General features: G+C 46.1%; 1 protein-coding gene across 3 annotated transcripts in view; it reads right to left on the bottom strand.

The window, feature by feature from the left end:
- The window catches only part of PAK3 (p21 (RAC1) activated kinase 3), a 132,554-nt gene that overhangs the window by 75,550 nt on the left and 36,109 nt on the right, over nucleotides 1-20,895 (bottom strand). Inside the window, exon 2 of one of the 3 annotated variants that reach the window (XM_017743135.1) lies at nucleotides 17,143-17,253. The exons of the other annotated variants lie outside the window; for them this stretch is intronic. The gene's annotated coding sequence lies outside the window, so the exon portion shown is untranslated. The remainder of the gene's footprint in view (nucleotides 1-17,142; nucleotides 17,254-20,895) is intronic. 3 annotated transcript variants of the gene reach the window in all.

Below are 20,895 nucleotides of genomic sequence, written 5' to 3'. Positions count from 1 at the left end.
GGAAGAGGAGGCCTTCCACTTTCTGCTGCATGTAGTGTCCACCCCAGTGACAGCACTGCGTGCATCCAAGAGCGTTGGGACAAACAATGGGGTGACTCCTGCAGAGGACACTCTTGTTGAGCCAAGGTGGGTTAGTCAGCAGAGAGTGCAGGCTTTCACCTTTGGCTGTTCCCCCTTCAAAGTCCATGAAAAGCTTTTGGAGGAATGTCCCTTGACTGCAGTGAGGAAGGGAATGCAGCTGAAGGAGCGGTCAGGGTCCCCACAGGCTCACCCAGCCCTGCAAACCACACTGGCTGCTGCAAACTGCTGTTTAAAACAGCTCAGAGCTGGAAAGGACTGAGCAGGTTGGGCACCAGCAGTACCCAGCCACCTTCAAAGTCATTCCTGATGGCTTCAGAAAGACTGGTGGGTCATCAACCAGCCCCACACCCTGGAGCACCACAAGCCATGGGAAGTACGTGTCCCGCTTACAGGCTTCCAAAAGAGGAAGGCAGCTCAAGGAAAAGCTGCAGATAGAACATGAAATCAGGCAATTACAGATGTTAGGACTGAATCTGTGAGTGAATCACTTTCATTCCTTTTAAAAAGTCCAACTAAAATCTAGTTTTAGCATAAACTTTTAGCAAAACTGCTCTTATGAGCACCATAAGAAAACTGCAGGCTCTCTGAAGCACCAAGCCCAGTTCAGCTCCCATCTGACTTTGCCAAAGGCTGGGCAAGAGCAGATGAAGGGAAAGTTTCAGTTTCCTTTCCCCTGTGAAAGAACAGAAACTTGACTCCGTGACTGCATGCAGTGAAAAAGCAGATCAGATCCCTTACTCTCAGCCCTGTCCAAACTACAAGTCTCCTGGGAGCCAAAGAAACTTTGCAAGCATTGACTGTGCACAGTGGAGTTTTGCCTGAAAATTACAGAGGGTTTTTAAACAACTGTGCATTTCAGGTTGGCCTTTGGAGACCACAAAGCCCTTGAACCTGTGCATTTCAGCCTTTCTGGGTTCTCCAGCTATTTTTAAGCTGCTGGATGGAAGCCAACTGTCCCATACCTGATAGGAAGCTGATTTTGCATGCCTGTCCCATGCCTTCCTGGCAAAGGAGACAAAGAGAGGAAGCAAAAGCAAAGGCCACAAAGGGGAAATTGCCCAAACTACAGAGCTCCCTTGCTTCTCATCCCAGCTGTAATGACGCTGACCCTGTTGGAGCTGGAGGGCTCTGCTGCACACTGTGAGCAGCTCCATGTGCTGACAGTGGGCACATTGCTCAAGCACATTGCTGGGAGAGGGAGAAAACAAGTGACTGTATGGTCAAGGCATCTACAACAGTCCCAGGGTGCCGGGCTCGGCAGTGCAAGCTGGACTTGCTCCACGGGTCCACCTGGGACGGGCTGGGCTGGGCCAGACCTGCAGAGTGTGGCTGGGCCTGACCTGGCCCAGACATGGACATGGTGATGGCTTTGTCCCCACAGGGCATAGGAAAGCGGGCCGTCCCTGCTAGACATCAATTCCGTGTTACTGTCATGTGGATGTCCCAGCGAGTTGGAAATGCTTCGAGAGTCCGCACACCCACCCATGAGGTCCAGCCTCCACAACCCGCAGGACCTGCCCAAACCCTGTTTTTTCAGGAGCCATCTGGTCTCTAAGCAAGGATGTCATCCTGCAAAAATAACTTCAGAAACTGCCCTAATTTGAGCCCCGATGCCCAATGCTTTTTGGTATGTGAGAAGCAGGAGGAAGTACCTGGCTGGACCAGGTGCATCACCAACCCCAACAGCTCCTTTCTTGTGTACTGAAATAGGCAGGACTGGCTGTATCACAACCATCTCTGCCGGAGTGTCTCTGTGATGGGCTGTGCACAAGCTTCCCAGCCTCTCCTTGGGGCATTCCCAGCCAGGAGTCACTCAGGGGCAACTCCTTCCTGAAGATGCAACCCCAAAGAAATTCAGGGCCAGGTAGCCAACACCTAGCAAAGCAAGAGAAAGAAATTTTAGCTCTGAGCAACAAATAGCCTTCTTGCAGCCTCCAAAACGTGCCTGAGGACTTCGAAAGCCTGATGCCCAGTAACCTCACTTCTTAAATTTAATCAGATAGAACCTCCCAAACTGACTGCAGAGCTGCAGACTTGCACTGCCTGACCAGCACCCCCCCCGTGCCAGAGGGGTGTGCAAGGCTGAATGTCTCAGCAAAGGACACCAAGCACCAGCATTTTCAGAAATAAAGTGTACGCTTTGCTGGGATGACCAGTGAGTTTAAATTCTTGAGTAAAAAGAGGAATCCTTTCAAAAATCTGCCTGATCCTGCTTTCACAGGGAATGCGCCCAAGCAGGGCAGGAATTCAGGAAAGCTCTGCAGATACACATCTGCAGGATGCCTTGGTCAGTGCTATGTAGAATGTAACCTTAATGGGATACATGGTTCCAGAGGTGGCTCAGATATGCCCTAGTGAAAGCACAAGGGCACAGAGTGCCCTCTGCTTCAACAGGGCAGGAAGGTGGACACAGCCTTCATCCACACTAGAACTCGTTCTGCCATATTTATCACACCTTGCTGGCAAACATGACACAATCTGAGCAATACAGCATGACTGCTGATGGGGTGTCAACAGGTTTTCATGGGAAGAAGGTATCCCATTAAGGATCCCAATAATCTCCCACATTCAGTGGTAGCTGCCAGAGAGCTCATCTTACAGATAAAATTAACTCTGATCATCAATTAATAAACCCCAATAAGAAGCGACTTATTCTGTCCTGTAAGAACTGTGGGTATTACAGTCCCCTGCAGTTTTCCCCCATGCCAAGCTGCTGAGGCACCCGCACTCGGCCCCACAGTCCCATGCCTCCCCGAGGCTGCATTACATAGGGGACTGTGGGAGCCCCTCCACCATCCCTGCCGAGCCCAGGCAGCTCCTGGGGGGTCTGAAATGGCACCACAGCAGCACTTGATTAACTGTGCCAGGAGCTGATGTGGGAAGCACTGGTGGGAGGGGACACAATGGGACACTGCAAGCTAACAATTAAATTTGGGGCCCTGCTTGGCCCATGATGTCATGGCTTCCCAGCACCCAGTGATTGGCTGCGGGTGAGCATCTGCTGGGAGCTGAGGATGATTATTTGCCTGAGGTTCAGACCTTTCCCAGCGGCTCTGAATCAGGCTGGTTGTCCTGACAACCTGGATAGTGGCAGCTTCTGATAACCACGTAATGAGGTTGTCACAAAAAGGAGCCCCTCCATCAGAGAGGTTTAGGGATCATTAATATTTCCGAGGGAGCGTGAGAGGAGAGGTAAGGGGACCATCTGGCGATGCTGGAGCGCGTCAACAGCCTCCCTTGGAAAGGAGCTTCATTAGATAGGAACCACCTACCGACATGTAGCAATGGGAACAGGCAGGCTGCCTGCCAGCAGCGAGGGGTCCCAACTGCTCAGCTGTGGGATCTGGGATACACTGAGATCCAGGCAAGGACAGAGCAAGGAGGACACACAGGTGCTGCCTGGGAATGATTCAAGTTGCTGAGTAGTGAAAGTACCCAGGGCTTACGTGGGCATGGGGCAGTAACACAGCCTGGGAAAAGTGACACAGTGAGGCTGGCACACAGAGGCCTTCCCACCGTGCTGTTGCTCTCACGTGCTGCCTCTTGGAGGGTAAGGCACCGAAAGACTCTGTGCCTTGGATTACCCCATTTTCAGGTAGCTTCTGTGAATGGTTAGAATACTTCCCACTCCTGTCCTACAAATCTCGCTCAGGGGCAAGGCACAGACTCATAAAGAGACTCACAGCTCATTCAAAGAGAATTCATGCATGGCTGCTGTCCTGAGGGTCCCTCTCAGCTCAGGTGCAAGACAGGACAGAAATGTCCCCTGAAGTCTGAAGACTGAATCTGTGGGATCACGCAAGGCACCAAACACCGTGTCTTACCCTGGGATCTACCCATGTACTGTCTTCTCACCCCAGGAAACTCTTTGTCCTTCACCCTGTCCTTGTGAAACATGGGTTTCATTCACCCTGTACTCAAGAGACCCACGAGGTACCTCCCTGTGGCTGCAGTAACTGTGGATTGAGGTGCTGCAGTCTGAAACCTTCATGGATGGCAGTAACACCACAGCTTGGAGAAGCTCGGTTGCCAAACTACTGATCCCCAGGACCAAGTTCCTGGAGAAGAATGCCCACCTTCATGTCAAACAACACACTTTTTAAAAAACTTTCCTGTAAAATGACGAAGTCTGAATCTTTCCTAAGAGGAGACAGAAATTACCTCCATAGATAAGTCCTTATGAATCTTCCAGCAATAATTGACAGAATGTGTCTTTTGTGTAATTTTAGTTTGTTCTAAAAATATCTACTAAGTGTAAACGCTTGCTAAAGTCAGTATAAGATTTCATTAATATACTTAACACTTTATTTAATAATAAAATTTTTATATTAAAAGCTGCTGTACTTTTAGTACCTATTTTTACCTCAAACCACGATTTCCCTATTCAAAATTAGTGCTTCAACTGTGGACTTAACTGAGATGTAATAGGACTATTAACACATGTCAATTAAATACCAATCAACTACTAAAGACTGCATTTAATAGATACATTTCTTAATATACTACTGCTATACCTCATTAAAATGGTGTTGAATCTTCACAACTGTTGTAAACAATCAAGTGGGATATAATCCACCTCCAGGAGCTAGTAGAACTAACGTAGTGCTCTCCTACTCTGGGGAGGTGTGTGATAGAAAATTCAAAGTTAAGACAAAGATACAGTTGATTACCTATAACAGAAATACTCTCAGATAAGTAGTAGGCATCAGGTTCACAAATCCTGCCTCTCTCAGAAAGGAAAGGAATGTCTGCAAGGAGATCCCCAACCTGGAAGAGGATTTTGCAAGAGGGAAACAATATGAGCTGATACTGCTCATACCTGTGCTCTGCAATCCTACCAGAGCTGTCTTTAGTGATTCTTCCCCATGGGAAGCTCTACAGCCCAGCAGCATTGCTCCTCCAGTTTTGGCAGATGGGAAACTGAGGCAAAGAGCAGCTCAGGCTGGGCAGCAGGTCAGTGGCAGCTGTACAGTAACCTCCCAGTATTGTCTCCCATGGAACCCCAGTGTCACTCCCAGGCCTCTTTTTTTTTTTGTAAATTGTAATTTAAATCACCTTCCAACAGGAGTAACAAGACTAACAGCTTGAATGTATCAAGCCCTACCTTAACACAGCTTGTAAACAGAACACCCCACAGCTTCCTGCAGAAACACCAGTGGGATCCAGAATTTTTCAGGACAATCACTGTAAAGTCCAATCGTGATTTGCACTTAAACATCAACCATGCTCCTTCATGGGGAACATCCCATTTGACTGAAAACAAACAAAGATGGCCCACCTGCCTGCTGAATTTTATCTGCTCAAGATGTTGAATTCAACCTGCTCTCAGGACTGAGAAAGTCAAGATTCACCCTATCTATCCAAACAGCACAGAATGGTTTCCAGTCCTTCTTGGCACCAGAGAGTAAGATTCTTCACCCAGGGCAGTGTGGCCAAGCCATCATAGCCCAGCACAAGCACCAGATTTACTGATACATGACCATGCCCAACCCCCTGCACTAGAGAATCTCAGCAGAGGTGAGAGATCCCTTCCCCTGTAGGAACCGCTATGCATGACTATGTGCAGTACGCTTTAAAGGAACAATCTGACAGTAAAACCACCATGGCAAGATGGGCAAGTTCAGCAAATTTATCTTCTCCAAAAATAGTTGTCATTCAACAGTGATTCTTCATTGGAAGAGCCACACATCACCGTGCCTCTGTTTTCAGCTTGCAAAATGTCTAGAGGTGGGTGAGACATATAAAAACCATTCTCCAGCTGTTTATCTTTGTTTTAGTATGAAAAGCATTTGCCAACATACTAGATTTTTACACAAGTCATTCTCCATTTTCTTCCCAACTACTTGGGAGCAGGAATGATACCAATTCTTGTGCCTGCCAGGAGACATCAAAATAGAGAGGCTCAAGAGGTGAAATGTCATCATTTTACAGGCTGCCACACTGTGGCAGTTCAGGCTTAGCAGTGTCTGGATATGGGGTTTTAATTTACATTCACCTCGATGTAATCATTAAGACTAATTACTGAAGCACTGAGGTGGAGTAAGTGTGAAGCAGCCCTGCCTGCACAGCCCTCAGCTCCTGACATCTGATCTCAGCTCTGTCAGCAGGAGACCTGCTGAGCTCCCACCTTGATGTACAGACTTGAAAGGGGTAAACCATTGGTGGTACCTGACATTCTAGGGTTTTAGAAATAGTGAATATGGAGGTCAGTGTTTAACCTGTGACTGTCCAGAGCATCTCAACATCCCAGATCAAAACCATATCAAGGTAATATCTAAAGGGAAGGTATGAAAATTAACTGATTCAAGCCAATAAAGCTGTTAGAAAATGAAATGGAATTAACAGCTTTTACCCTAGGACCACTACTGAATCTTTTTAATGCCTGTTTGTCAGGCAGACAGTTTGCAATAAAACAATCTTGGTCTCTGGCTCTTTTCCACTGAATGCAGTTGTACTTCAGGAGCAGAAAGGGCTTAGGCAGGGATTCAGACCTCTTTGTTGTGCTCCATCACCAGAAGATTTCACATGGGGATGATTCTGGACTGAAGACACTAGAGTGCTGTTTGCTGTGGAAGGGAAGCAGTGTCGAGCAGCTGCTAGGAAAACTTTGCCATACCTCATCTCCTGCTGCCTTCAGGGTATTCTGGTGAAAGCAGAAAGGTCTGATGCCACAGAAGTCCATGATTTCCCTATGAGCCCTGAGACGGGCTCCATGAGAGCCGGAAGGGAACCAGCCTGTGAAGGGAGCAGCAAGGCACTACAAAACAGGATGGAGATACAGACTTACATCCAGAAACTGACAAGCTGAAGAGGAAAGACTCTACCTTATTTTCAGTTCATCATCCCATGATAAACCAGTCAGACAGACTCCAAGCCCAGGCTGACTTACCTCTGGCTGGCCTGTAGCACAGACACACTCATAAAGGTTTGCACCCTTCAGGGACCCTAGACCCTCAGCTATGGTATCACAGGGGAGGGGCTGAGTTAATGTTTCAAAGCAGATGAGAAGCTGAGGCTGCTTTCAATTTTAGTGGTTCCTTTCCCTTCCACAAATGAAAGTGGATCCTTATGTCCATGTGCCTCTTCCTGCTCATTCAGCTCTCCCTTGAAAATCCACTTTTCCCACAGAAAATGTTGTGAATCTGAGAATTAACCTCATACTAAACCAGTATGAACTCTGATTTCACAGCTCCACTGGTATCATGGGTGAGTATGAACAAAGGTGCTGTGGATGGCAAACACATAGCTCTGCACGATGGCTTGTGATGGCCAGAGAATGCGGGTTCCCAGTATGCTGCAATGCAAAGGTACCATAGGCATCAGGATGACATCAGCCCACAGGGCCTGGAGAAGAAAAAGGTCTTTATGTGGTTCCCTTTCCACAAATGCAGGCTTCATTGCCTGGAGAATATCCCATGACAGTTAGAGTTTACTACCAGGCTGGCTCAGGGCAGTGCCCTCCCAGCACTAGAAGACCAGAGACAAGGGTTGTCTGTGCACTTCTGCGCCAGCCTGCAAGACTGAAGCCTTACAATTAGAAAAAGCATGATAGAGAATGTGTGTCTTGACTTAGAGAATACCCTTCTCAAGCTTACTGGGGTTGTGACCTGGAAAATTAAAATGCAAGAAACTCTCCAGCTGCTGACCAGGCAAAGTGGTTGATATTGGATTAAAGATTCAAGGCTCTCTGCTGTAGCACACAGGCACTAACTGCACCGGCTGAAGTGCCCCTCTTTTCTTTCGTGTGCCCGGTAACAGCTACAGCAGCAGGACTGAGACTGTCTTTGTGATACAAACAATTTGCAATGGCTGAAGAGAAAGATTCCTCTGAAACCTGATTAAATGAGACACTTCAAACAGGATTTCAGGAAGCTGGTCCAGAGGAAGGATTATTAGTGAGACTGACCACATCACGATAGTAAATGGAGAATGTGCCAAAAACTAAACTTACATGTACAGACCACCTCAGTGCGCTTACTTCTTTAGAGGAGAATATCCCCTTCTTCTCTTCACTCTCCAACACCTTCCTTCCCTTTCTGCCCTGCACACACTTGCAGCTCACACCAGGGCACAGCCAGTAAAATGTGCAAGATTTGTTCGTGCCAAGCAGTATTTCTACTGTTTGTCTCCAAACCCTTGGTTTTCTTTGGCCACAAAGAGAACTCCATAAGCAATAGTGAAGGCTAAGCATGGGTGCAGGTACAAACACCAAGGAGAAGTTCATGCCATAGACTTATCTTCCATGTCATTGGGACAGCTACAGTCTCCTTTGACATAGCATAGATGGAACCAAATATTTGAAGACAAAAGGCCACTATCCCAGAAATAATCCTTTTATCATAATTCAGAGTCCAGAAAGCAGTGCAGCATGAGTTTTATGACAAAACAGTGGGTTTTTCCTTCTCATGATTCTTGAATTATGCATTTCAGTGTACAAAACAACCCAGGTTTGACAAGTCTTACCTGAACAGTAGAAGAGTTTTGAAACCCAAGATTAAGGAAAGATATGTTCATGAGACCCTGGCCACATGACAGTCAATAGGAAGAGGGTAAGACCTATTGGACACATTTTCAAAACACTTTCAGTGACAGCTCCTTTAAGAAGCTCAAGGAAGCACCAATTTCAGCATGCATCCACAGGGTGGGAGAACACCGTTCATGGAAAATCTATGGAAGTTTTATTCTCCATCCAATATGGATCAAAATCAAACATAGTAAGAAAAAATATTTTAAGGATTATAAGAATGACCTTTTGGCCAACTTGAGTCAAGTGTATAAAGCATGACAGTACATTTCAGCCCTTACCCCTGACTGTGAAAGCTGGTTGTTCAGAGAATGCAGTCAGTCTTATTAATCTGGTGCTCAAAAATGTCACCTAATCAAGAGCTGGGATCAGGAAGAATTCCTCAGCTGACATTAAAATGTTAAATGCAATGGACTGAATCCAATTATTATTTCTATTGCAATTGCTAATAAATGAGAGGGGGCTGGAGGGTCTGATTTCCAAGATAAACACGTGGCCTCAATGCCACTGGAGACAGAGACTGATTGAAGCTTTGGACCTGTTCTGCTCTGCAGTGCCAGGTCAGACTCCCCTTCCACCCTGGGCCTGCTGATATCTGGGGGTCCAGTAAGCTCCCATGGGGTCAGAGAATCCCTGTCCCAGTGATAGTGTCTGGGTGCTCTCATGCATCACAAAGGCTACAAACCTGCACGGTTACCCAACTGTTCTGCTAACCTCCATGTTCCATGAGATATTTCCTTCTTTTGGTACCCATAAAATACAAAGCTCAGGGATTTATGATCCCTGGTAAACCCAGCATGTAAACAGAGAAACCATCTCCCTCCATGTTAATTTATCTTGTAAGATATATCAGGCCTTCATCTCTTCAGCCAAGGTATCAAGACAGCCTTCCTTGTCATGGATATGCCTTTGCAGTCAGCTGGTAAGTCTCCCTTCCAGTCTGAGCTCTTCAATGCAAAGATATGTCATAAACCTTCCTCCCAAAAAAATCCTTCACTGCATGAGAGGAATATGACTGGGGTGCATTGACAGCTTTCAACGACCTGAAATGACTTTGTGAAGTTTTACAGGGACCCAACTCAGCCAAGAACAATCACCCTTAAAACAGAAATTTAAATGAAATATCTTTATTTTTTCATGAAGGAAAAAGCAGCATGTTCCACTGGAGCACCCACTCCACCTCTGTGCCACTGTGACACCTCCACTGGCAGTCACACAGCTTCTGCCAGTGCCCAATGAAGCCCACCAGGATGGGGCATCACACTCAGTATCCACCTCCCAACACTGTATGGAGCAGGTAACGATTCCATACAAACAATCTTTTCAATGACAGGTCCCATCCCATATGGAGGCCACTGTAAGAGAGGAAGAGAGCCAGAGGCCAGTACTGTATTTGGTGGTATCCCACATGCTCTCCTGATGCCATGTATCCACACTGGACTCCAGCCAACAGGATGCAGCCAAATGTAGTAGGTGATTCCATGACATTACTCCAGCTTACACCAGTGTAAATAAGCCTGGGCTCCTGCCCTCCCTTTCCTGTGCTACCAGTGTGGCTTTACTGTGCAGCTGCCAGCCTGAATGCCAATCCACTCTGCCTCTGGCTTTCTGCAGGACCCAGACTCTTATGCTTCAGTGCATCCTTGCAGTCGAAACAAGATGTTTGCTCATACATATTTTTAATCCTGTTGCTACCCTGGCTCCTTCTCGTTAGTGGCCTTGCACAGCCATTGGTTCCACACCAGGGGAACAGCCCAATTATCTTGCACAGCCCAGGGAAGAGCCACTGCTCCAGGAGGAGAGGGGTGCTTGCCCCATGGGAACAACTGCTATCCCGTGGTGAGGGGAGGAAATCCCAGAAGTTCATAAAGTCTCAACAAGGCAGGGGAGGAAATGCCAGATAAATTCCTCATCACCAGAGGAAGAGAAACACCATCCCTCTGGCACATGCTGTCTTTGCTACATCTCAGAGGGCTGCACACAGCCCTGCAGTTGCAGGTAAGCAGTGATTTCTGGAGAGCAGCTCCCTGGGGCAGAGCTCTGGGAGTAACGCACAGCTGGGCAACTCCAGGGCGCACACACTCTTTACAAGACAAAGTGACACGTGGCCACAGACTCAAAGCTGGCTGGTAGACACATATGTTGCTGAGCAGGATGGGCTTACCCATCACCAACATTTCAGCTCCCGTTGACTTGTACTGAAGCTCCCCAGGGACCGCCTTAGCCAAGACCAGTCACACTGACCACAGTGTCTCCTTGGAGCTGACACCTGCAGGTCAAGCTACAGTAAGGGCTACCAGCATACAGCCTCATCCAACTCTCCCTGTGCACTGGGCAGACACATCAAGCCACAGAAGAAGGTAAGACAGGCACTCTGCATTTTGGCTAAGCCAAAATCTCTCTTGTTCACTTTTCCACACAGACATCACCACAGAGACCCACCCCTACTCCTTCAAGCTTGTCATCACATGAGACATGGGCTCCATCTCCTGAAGAGATCTGATCTGTCAGCTCAGGCTGTGGCACATGAAACCCAGCTCCTCCTCCTCCAAGGAGATAAGTGACTGTACAGCCTTAGCTACACTTACTGGTGTCTGCAGTGAGGGAAGAGGAGGCTGACTCGCCCTTTGGAGGTCCAGTCCCTTCACCACCTGCCTTTCCCAAGCCCTGAACCAGCAAAATGGATTTTCACACTCAGTCCTGCACACAGTCTTGGGCAATCCCACGAGATTTTATGTGGCAGCCATGCTCTTTTTGAAACACTGCATGGTCCAGAACAGACTGACTGCGCAGCAAGGTGAATCACAGCTGTGAACAAAATGCCTGGACAATTTCTATGGCAAAAAAACTGGCATTGCTTCATACTACTGCTGCCAATTATCTCCTGGTTGCACAATGAATCCCTTATCACCTTCTCTCACCAGTGCTGGACAGGAGGGGAGCTTTACAGCCTTTGCTTTCGCCTCACTAATCTTTGCTGGGCTGACAAGTCCCATGGACCAGGAACAGACTGCTCATCTGGCTCAGAAATAGAGCCTGTACTTTGCCTTCACTGACTGTTGAAAATGTGCCCTCAGATGTCCTGGTGTGCCATTTTTGTCTTCTAATGAAAGCTGAATGTCACTGCTCACCCCACCAGGAACAAATGCCAGCACCATAAAGCCCCAATTCTGGCCACTTCTTGCACCAGACAGCAGTTGGACTGTCTGTCGCAGGAGAGGGGCACTGGGCAGGAGCATGCCACCACATCCGATGCCAGCACACCTGGTGCCATGTAGGCCATCCTGTTGTCAAAAAACCCCAAAGTTTGGTGGTGACACCAGTCATCACTGAACTAGCAGGGCTGCATCACTACATCCCTCCTGTGCCCTTGTACCCACCAGGCCTGGAAAGATGAGCTGCTCTGAACGGAAACAGGGTCTCACCAACCCAAGGCTCTCTGCTTACTGCAGCACTGGCCACCTGCCCTACAGTGTCTGAGTTCAGCAGGTGAATGTTGCCCTATTCTGCACTTTTTGCTACACATGCCAGAAGTGATCGGGGCTCTTCAAAACCCTGAGACAATGTTGTGTATTCATGAGTGCCATCTGCTGGCACCTTCTCCCTTCATTAACCTTTCCAAAGCCACTTAGTGGGGTGTGGAGCTCTCCAGATCCAGAGCACATGGGTACACAGAGTACATTGGCTCCTGCTCCCTTCCTAGCGGGGGTAAAATTCTGTGCCTTCTCCAATATCCCAAACTTTTTGGTCTCATCAGCTGCTGGAAATAAATCTGGTAGATCCATTCTATAACATGCTACACGAATTGTTTAAGTAAAATGAACATATTTCCCTGGTAGGGTAAGGATAAGAGTTAAGGAAACACTTGAAACCCCAAGAGATGCTTAGTGATGCTTCCACTATCTGGATAACAAGACATTAACACAAAAAATATCCACCCAACATATTAATGTACTGGCTTCTTCCTCAAAAGACTGCCTGGCCCTCTGGAACCTCAGTGTCTAAGGGTTACAGCTGCAAAGAGAACCCCAAGACTCAGAAAGCCAGGTATCTTGCAGAATGTGCTGAGGGCCAGAAAGAATGGCTCTGCCATGAGGGACTTACAGTTTCTGCATCCCCATTGGATGTCTGTCTAAATGACCTGCTCTAACCTAAGCAGAAATTATTGAGCTGGAAGTAGGAATCTTTGGCTAAAACTTTGTGATCCATTTTGCATGGCAGGTCAGACTATCTGGTTAGACCTGTCCCCTTCTCTTGTGACCAGGGCCATGATGGGAGAGCTGGAATCTGAGAACTGGCAGCCAAAGAGCAGCAGGACACTCTAAGAGTTTCCCTGGGATCACAGTACCATTAAGTCAGTACTTTAGGAGGGAAAGTATTAGTATTTCCTACCCAGGTTTTTCTCGAGCAGTAATGAAAAATTAAGGAGATATATAATATGACTGATACAGACTGTATGCAGTAAACAAATAATGAAAATAAACCATTGGAATATGCAGTGTGGGAACTGCTGTACCATATGTGCTATTATTTATTAATTGTATTCCCACAGCAATATACGTCTGCAGCACTCTGTAGTCTAAAGCTCCTTGCTTTCTAAGTGTTAATTAGGGCTCCCAATCAATGCTGAAAAGTGAAGGAAGTGTGTTTGTCTCTCCTACGTTTGTAAAGCCTCAGAAGCAAAACCCAAAGAGACTTGCACAAAGTCACAAGTGAATCAATGGCACTGCCAGAAACAGAGCTCAAAACTCCTGGCTTCCAGGTTCTTCCCACGGAGAGAGAAAGATTGGTAACAAATCCCCAAAGAGGTGGGAATGAGCAAGAAAATCACAGTGTGCAGTCTGTCTGTGTGCACTGGTGAGTTAATTAGATTGTGGCCTAATTAAAATACAGCCTTTACATCTTGCCTTTCTTCCTTGATGATGTTGGCAGCAGGTATAGGTTGCCCATAAGTTTAAGCTGCAAGCTAGGAAACACCTAACCTTGAGTGGAACAGCCCTATGATGGGGCTGGAAACCCAGCGATTGCAGTATGGCACCAACTATGCTCATGGAAAGCACCACTGAATATGGATGTCTGCAAGGCAGAGGGAGAGAAATGAAAAAGGCTCCTCCTAGTGATCCCTTCCATGGTAAACTTGGTTTTAGAAGCACCAAACACTTGCCATTTCAGATGAAGTTCCCAGGTGTTTGGCACCTCTAGAAAGCAGCTCCTGCACCTTAGCACTTATAACCAACATGAGTCCAGTATGCTTTTAATGGCTGGAGTTAAAGACTACTTTTTCAAAAACTGCAAAAACAAGTGGCAATCACATATCTGTATCTCAGGGAAGCTGGAGAAATGAGGGCATTACTTGTGTTATGGTATCTCTCCTCCCTTTCTGCCAGGAACACGGTAGGAATGGAATGGGCGCAATCTACAAAAGGTCATGGAAATGAAACATTAACCAAAGATTTGATCTCCACACACAACACCTCACAAATGGGACAACTCTAGCACAATTTAAAAAGGGGGTTTTGTCTAAAGATCATTTTTAGAGAGCAATGGTCTGGTCAATGAAAAAGCTGGATTTAACTTGCTCCATCTCCAAAGTTTTAAGGGTCTGATCAGGAACTCACTGGAAAAACCCAACTGTTGCCATCATTGTGCAGAGGCAGATGTGTCAAAAGCACAGGCTGTCACTGCTGGGGAAAAGAGGTGTTCATGTACCAAGGGAAGAGGGCAGCCCTGGTTCTTACGGAAACCTGCAGTTCACGTGAGGACGAACAATTACAAAATAAAATACCAAAGTCTCCCACTACAGAATCAGTTCATGAGTGACCAGAGGAGAAGTGCTAAAACTGATACAAGTGCGCAGAAGGGCTGAGCCACAGAGCCAGAGTGCTCAGGAGATGCCCAAGGCAGCTTCACCCAGCCTGCATGTCCAACATAATTCCCTGCCAAGACACACCCTCTGGATGCAGACAATGCTGGAAAGTGTAAGTATTTTGCAGATGAAAAGGCAAAAAACATCTGTAAGCTCCAAAGGTAAAAGACATTACTTCTGACCCTAATAACTCACAGATGTGTTTTTCCTTATCTTGTCTGCAAACATTTCAAACCAGTGTTGCATTTCCTACTGAACCATGATGCCCACAGAAGGGAACTCAAGTGAGATGATACAGTGCATTGAAAATGAAGTTTCCAAAAGCATTTGAGATAATGGAAGAGAAAAGAAGGGATCAGAAGCAGCAATGAATGAACACAGAGACAGGATTTCACTGTACACTGTGTTCACTGTACATCAGAACTCTGAGCTTCAAAATCACGTGGAAATCCCAGCTTTCCTAGTTGTAACAGGAAATATCTCAGGAGATAGACTGAAGGCTCTGAGGCAATTCACTTTTCAATAAGACAATGCAGTCTGCAGCCAGAGCATCACATTGCAGTCATGCTGCCTGTTACTCAGTGTGAAAAAAGATCAAAGAGCAAGCAAGAACCAATCCAGCAAGGCACAGTGAGAAACTGCAGCCACATCACTGTTCTCTCACAGCTCACCTCTCTGAAAACAAGGAGTGTCTGCACCTACACAGGGAAGCTGGTAATGCCAAGCAGCCCTTTTCCCTGCTTGCTGGAGTGCTCTGCACATGCTTGCTCAGAGCCCCCCACAGTCCAGCCCAACAGCACTGGCTCGCTCCAGCACCATGGGGTCAAAAGAGCCAGAACTCCAGAAAGGTCTGGCTGAAAAAAAAAAAAAAAAAAAAAAGCCAAGGAACTGAATGTCTTTATGAACTTTGATCAGCTTCCATTCCCTTTTCTCTTCTGCTTTGCTGTCACCTATCATTAAAATTAAATAACATTTGGTCTTGTTGCCATGTTAACCAAGAAGCACTGCAGACTCAGAAAGTCAAACTTAGTCCACCCTGCTGGATACTTGCTCCTGGTACACTTGATGGAAAAGCACAGTATAAGAGGGAGAGAACAGGGGACTTATTCCTGGAATTGTAAATGCCTGATTCCTACCCAACTCATAAAAGAAATATTGCAAAGGGATTGGAGACACATTAGATTTATAATTAGGATGATTCTATGCAGGTGTATCAGTAACTGCTGTTAAACAGTGTGAAAAAACCTGATTCACAGATCCACAAAGGAGCTGGGACAGAGAACAGCAGCAGCACAATGTAATGCCCAGCCCTCACACTGTCTTTACAACAGGCAGTCAATATTCCTGCAAAGGTACCCGCTTACGCTTCACATCCATGTTATCTTCCATGCCCATTTCAGTCCTAATCTCAAAAAAGTGCTGTTCATTTCTTCCCAAACATTACCTCCCCGGTTCTGCACAGCCATGAGTTGATCACAGATTTCCTTGCCTTGAGAAGTCAGGATAAGGACACTCCAAAACCCAAAGAAAAATGAAACAGTGCTGGATGCTCCTCAGATCATCAAAAACACACGGCGGCACTGTAGCATGGATATGAAGGTTTCTGCTAGTGGGACAGCAATTTAGGAGGATTTCTGGTTTTCTTCTCTCTTCCTGATGCTTCCTTACAAATCAGGCTCTCTTTCTGCCTGGTTCTCCTGTGCTAGAAGTCTCACTGCAGCTGCAGGGAAAGACAAGCCATTTTGCTTGCATGGCTGCCTCTGCATTTCAGGCTGATTTGTATGAGACACTGCCACCCAGCACAATTTGCATACGTACCAAAATGCGAGACCTGCACAAAATGAAGCAGGAAAACCATTTGTCTCTCCCCTCGGAAAAGGTTAACGGCATGGATTCTTTGCAAATGTTTACTATTAAGTGTTTCCTAAGCCTCTGAGCTATAGAATTTGTACATAAAAGGGGGTTCACCCTCTTCCCCCAGTCCCACAATCCTATTTGCTTCAGATTAACATGAATGACCTCTACTTCACTTGAGCTTATTCATCGCCCACAGAGCAGGGCCTGGTTGTACTGAATTATTTCCCTGCCATCATGAAATGCTATTCAGTTGCATAGGAGGGGACAAGGCTGCAAATGCAGGTGTTAGCTTTCTTGAACATTAACTGTTCAACACCCAGACAAGACTCCTATTTAAACCTTACTCAGATCAGAAAGGCTGCAAAAAAACACGACATAAGAACGAGGTACCTGGACCTAACACACCAGAACACTAGGCCCAAACATGTGATAAAGAAAACAGAGGTGAACTACAGCCCGGTAATTACATGTGATCACACATGGCAGGGGACAAAGCAGCCCTGCCATGAAACCCTTCATCTCAGCTCCTCCTGCTGCTCCCTCCCTCTCTGTCCTCAGCTGTGTCAGTCACCCAACGTGCCCCACACTTGCTGTCTTAAGAGTGCATCAGAGGCTCTGGGGTGGGTGCTCTTTGAAATGGCTTAATTTAAATTGACATATGAAGTGTCACCTCCAAATTAAGCCAGGCTGAAGAAAACCCTTCAGGATCTTTCTGTCCCTTCTCTCTTTCTCTCTTCCTTCCCCTCCCACATTACTTTAAAGAGAGCTTGCACATCATTCACCATTCTGGTCACCAATAGGAAACAACTCCTACCTGAAAGGTGTCTTCAGGTGCAGACTCTAAGGGCAGGGAGGATACACCCTCATTTCCCCAGTCCTCCAAGAATAACAGCCCAGACTGAAGTCCCTCCACAAGTCAGATCTCCTGTGTCAGACACAAACCCAAATTATTCTGGCACATAAACACAGATCTGTGCTGAAAGAATGCCCATTGGGCAATTAAAATCTGGTTTGGTCCTTTATTCTCCAGGCAGGCTGCCTGATTGACTGGACCCTTTTACTTGGGAAAACAAATATTAGGCCCAATCTTCACCTGGCAGAAAGTCAAATGGTGCCATCAATTCTTCTGTTACCCTGACTGAAATTTTGACCTATGGTTCGCAACTACATTGAAGCTCTTACTTTCTACTGCAGCTCCCATACTTTCAAATGGCACAATAACTCCACTCACTAATTTTTGCAGACCAGGGACAGATTTTCTCAGATCTCACTGCATCAGGCTCACAATGGTTACCCTGAGGTGACCACTGTGACCCTGACCACCTGGGCTGCCTGGCAAAACTTACTCTGATATGGACTTTATTGTATTGGGTTTGGGAGCTTTTGCTGTGATTTGCAAATAATCAGAGAGTTCAGACACAACAAGTAACTACTGTATTTAAATGTTCCATTTGTTACTACAAAACAGGATCCTCCCTGAAGAAGCAGAGACTGAAAGTTAAAGGAGAGCAGACAAGTGTAAAGGACTGATGGCAATAACTGTCCTGATCTCACAGAGCAAGGGAATCAAACTATTTAAATACTTTCAGCACCTGGACTGTCCCAGCAAAAATTCCATCCTTTAACTTGCCAAACAATTACGCACCATTCCTTACTCTGCACAGACAAGAATTTGTTTTTGCATTCACTGAATGGTGGTTGGGGTTTCGGTTTAAAGAACAAAACCATGTATTTACTGAAAATCACATGTGACTCTTGTGGTGAGCAAAGCCATTTAAAACAGTCCAGAACCTGGGGGAACCAGCCAGGACACAGAGGGTGTTGTGTGGGCCCCTCTTCAGCACACACACACTGATCTTCAGTACGTGTGTATTGTAAAAAAAAGCCAGAGACTGACGAAGACTGGTAAGATAATCAGAATAAGGCACATTCCTCTCAGGGAGACCAGAGCAGCCAGCTTTTTTTAGCTTAACCAAACAGAGGCTGAGAAGGGTCATCACTGCAATCCAGAAATAACTCAAAGGCAAGCACCAAGGAAGAAAAATAGCTAGTCAAGATCAGTGACTAGAAATAACCAAAGAAGAATAAAAAGGCCATGAGTGAATTTGAACTGGAAATTATAATGTTTCTATGACCAGAAGGATGAGGCAGAAGCTACTTTTCAATAGAAATAATGGGGGAAAGAGACATTTAACCATCTTCAGGATTTACAAAGAAGACTCTAGGATATGATACTTGCTGTCAGTAGAACTGAATCTAGCACCCTTGAGCTTCATCACTCCAGTGTGTGCTCAGCTCAAACCCAAAGAAGAAAAAAAAATAGAGGAAAATGTCAACATTCACATCTATTGTCAAAAATCTCTCATTAAAACTAGGCCACAAATACAGCAAGCTGTGCAAGGAGGAATGCCCAGAGGAGAAAAATGACATCTTGCTGAATTCAGGCTCCCTCATCATTCATGCCTCTCCATCACAGACACTTGCCCCATGCTTGCTCTCCAGCATGAATTGCCAGTTGGCATTTTCCTGTAGTGTATCTACAAGGAAGCATCAGGAAGCTCTGTAAATGCTGTCGGAATAACTACCCAAAAGCACTCTCCTGCAGTGAAATAACTGTTAGAGAGGAAAAGGTGAAGGATTATATGCTGGATTGTATGATGGTTTATGCAGACATTCTCATTAAAGAAATGGTAATCTCTGCCTGAGATTTCTTCTCCTCTGAAAGCCTGGCAGTGCCACTCAATGACTGTTTATCATGACCAAAACACTAGTGAACTCATCCTTGTCTCCTTGCAGGCATGGAGATTGTGATGATCTCCTTACTTGCCTCATGAGGTAGAAATATAAAAGGAAAATGAAAGGAGAGAAGGAAATGAAGAAAATGGATAAAACATGTGGGGAGAGACACAGCTGAAAGGAATTCACTGTTCAAAGCATGCTGGCAGCAATGGAATGGGTCCTCTGAAGGCATCTGTAGCTCATTCTTACTACTACCACACTAAAAAGGAATTAATCAATGTATTAGTTTCCAAGCACTCTCTGAGGGATCACAGCACCATTCTGCACAGACAAGGACACCTGCCCCTGTCCCACGCCACTTACAACCCCTGTTACTGACAGCACACCATGAAAGGAGGTGAAAGGACAGAGAGCTGAAGAAATGGAGAGCACAGAAACTAAGCCTCAGTTCCTCAGCCCGATGCCAGGTAAGCCAACACATCTGCTTCCCAGTGGAGAGGGGGTTCAAGGAAGTATCAAAGGAAAATCCACATGGTGGTTACCTCACATTTGGTGAGTTTTTCAGAGGCACAGTGACATGACCAGAGAATCAGCAAGTGGATCTCTTGGGACTGACAGAGCAATGGTAAACATCTTGACCCAGTCATAGGTGAGACTGCTTAGGAGATGCTGCCCTAAAGACCAAATTCTCACTTGAGGGAGGCAGTTTTCACAGGGCAGAAGCCAAAAGCCTGTCCAAAAATATGATCAACATCTATTTTAGTTTAATCACAGGAGCAAACTCAATTAACATGGCTGGTACAGTAGAAAGTTGTGCAAAATAACTTACTGGATTTCTTTCTTCTTTCCCACAGAAAAAGAAGTTGTTTGTGCATCCCATCGGAATGCCTTTGATCTCAACACTGATCTAAGCAACAAAACAAGAAGAAATCAAAGAAAAAAATGAAAAAAGCTCTCTGGAAGAAAGCATCTATCTTCTCTCCACACACTGCTTGGCCTCTGCCTCCCCAGACACAAGCAGGTGACTCCTGAGAGCTGGCAAGGTGCAATGTAGAGAACGGCCCCACACACCCCAAGGGCCTCGGGCACTTTTGGAAGGCTCTACCAGATCCTCCATTCTGCTCTGGTTTTGCTATATATGTTAATAAGTGATCAAGGTTTATTGTGCTGTAGTTACATTTTACAGTCACACACAGTGCTCCTCTTAACAGCACTCTCCCTCTTTAAATTCCCAGAAGTAGGGAAGCACAGTCCATGCAGTTTAAGGATCTTCTGCATTTTGAATTTGGAAGCCATCGTCGTTGCTAGATTAACTGAACTGGCTGAGACTATCTACAAAAACACAGTTATCAGCCCTCCACAGGCTTGCAGAAGGTCAGGGCTGCCAGGCGAGAAGCCTAAAATTCAAGAAAGGCTGTCTGTGTATTAGATCTTCATTTAGGCATGGTTTGGGAATTTCATCACTTCCTGGAGGTTAGGCATGCAAGTCCTCTCCCTGAAGTAACAGGAGCTATTCATGAGCTTGGAAGTTAAGCACACATTAAACATCTCCTGACTTGTGGCCAGGATCATAACATCTGTGGAGCAGAGTCTGATACTGCCTTGTGCAAGCCCTTTCTTTACACGATGGGCTTATCTGCTTGGGGATCTCAGAACCACTGTATAATAATTATTCAGTTTCAATTACATCAGTTGAGATCAGATTAGCCTTATTTTGGCTTTTCCAGGAAAAACCTGAAAGCATCGACAGACGCATATTGCCTCTTCTGATGTCAGCAAAAATGTTGCTATTGATTTCAGGAAAACTGGGATTTCATTGCAACATTTA

The sequence above is a fragment of the Corvus brachyrhynchos genome, unplaced genomic scaffold (genome assembly GCF_000691975.1).
Source record: "Corvus brachyrhynchos isolate BGI_N302 unplaced genomic scaffold, ASM69197v1 scaffold398, whole genome shotgun sequence".
In the NCBI taxonomy this organism is placed as follows: domain Eukaryota; kingdom Metazoa; phylum Chordata; class Aves; order Passeriformes; family Corvidae; genus Corvus; species Corvus brachyrhynchos.
The sequence above is the reverse complement of the archived record's forward strand: the minus strand, read 5'-3'. Positions and strand labels throughout refer to the sequence as shown.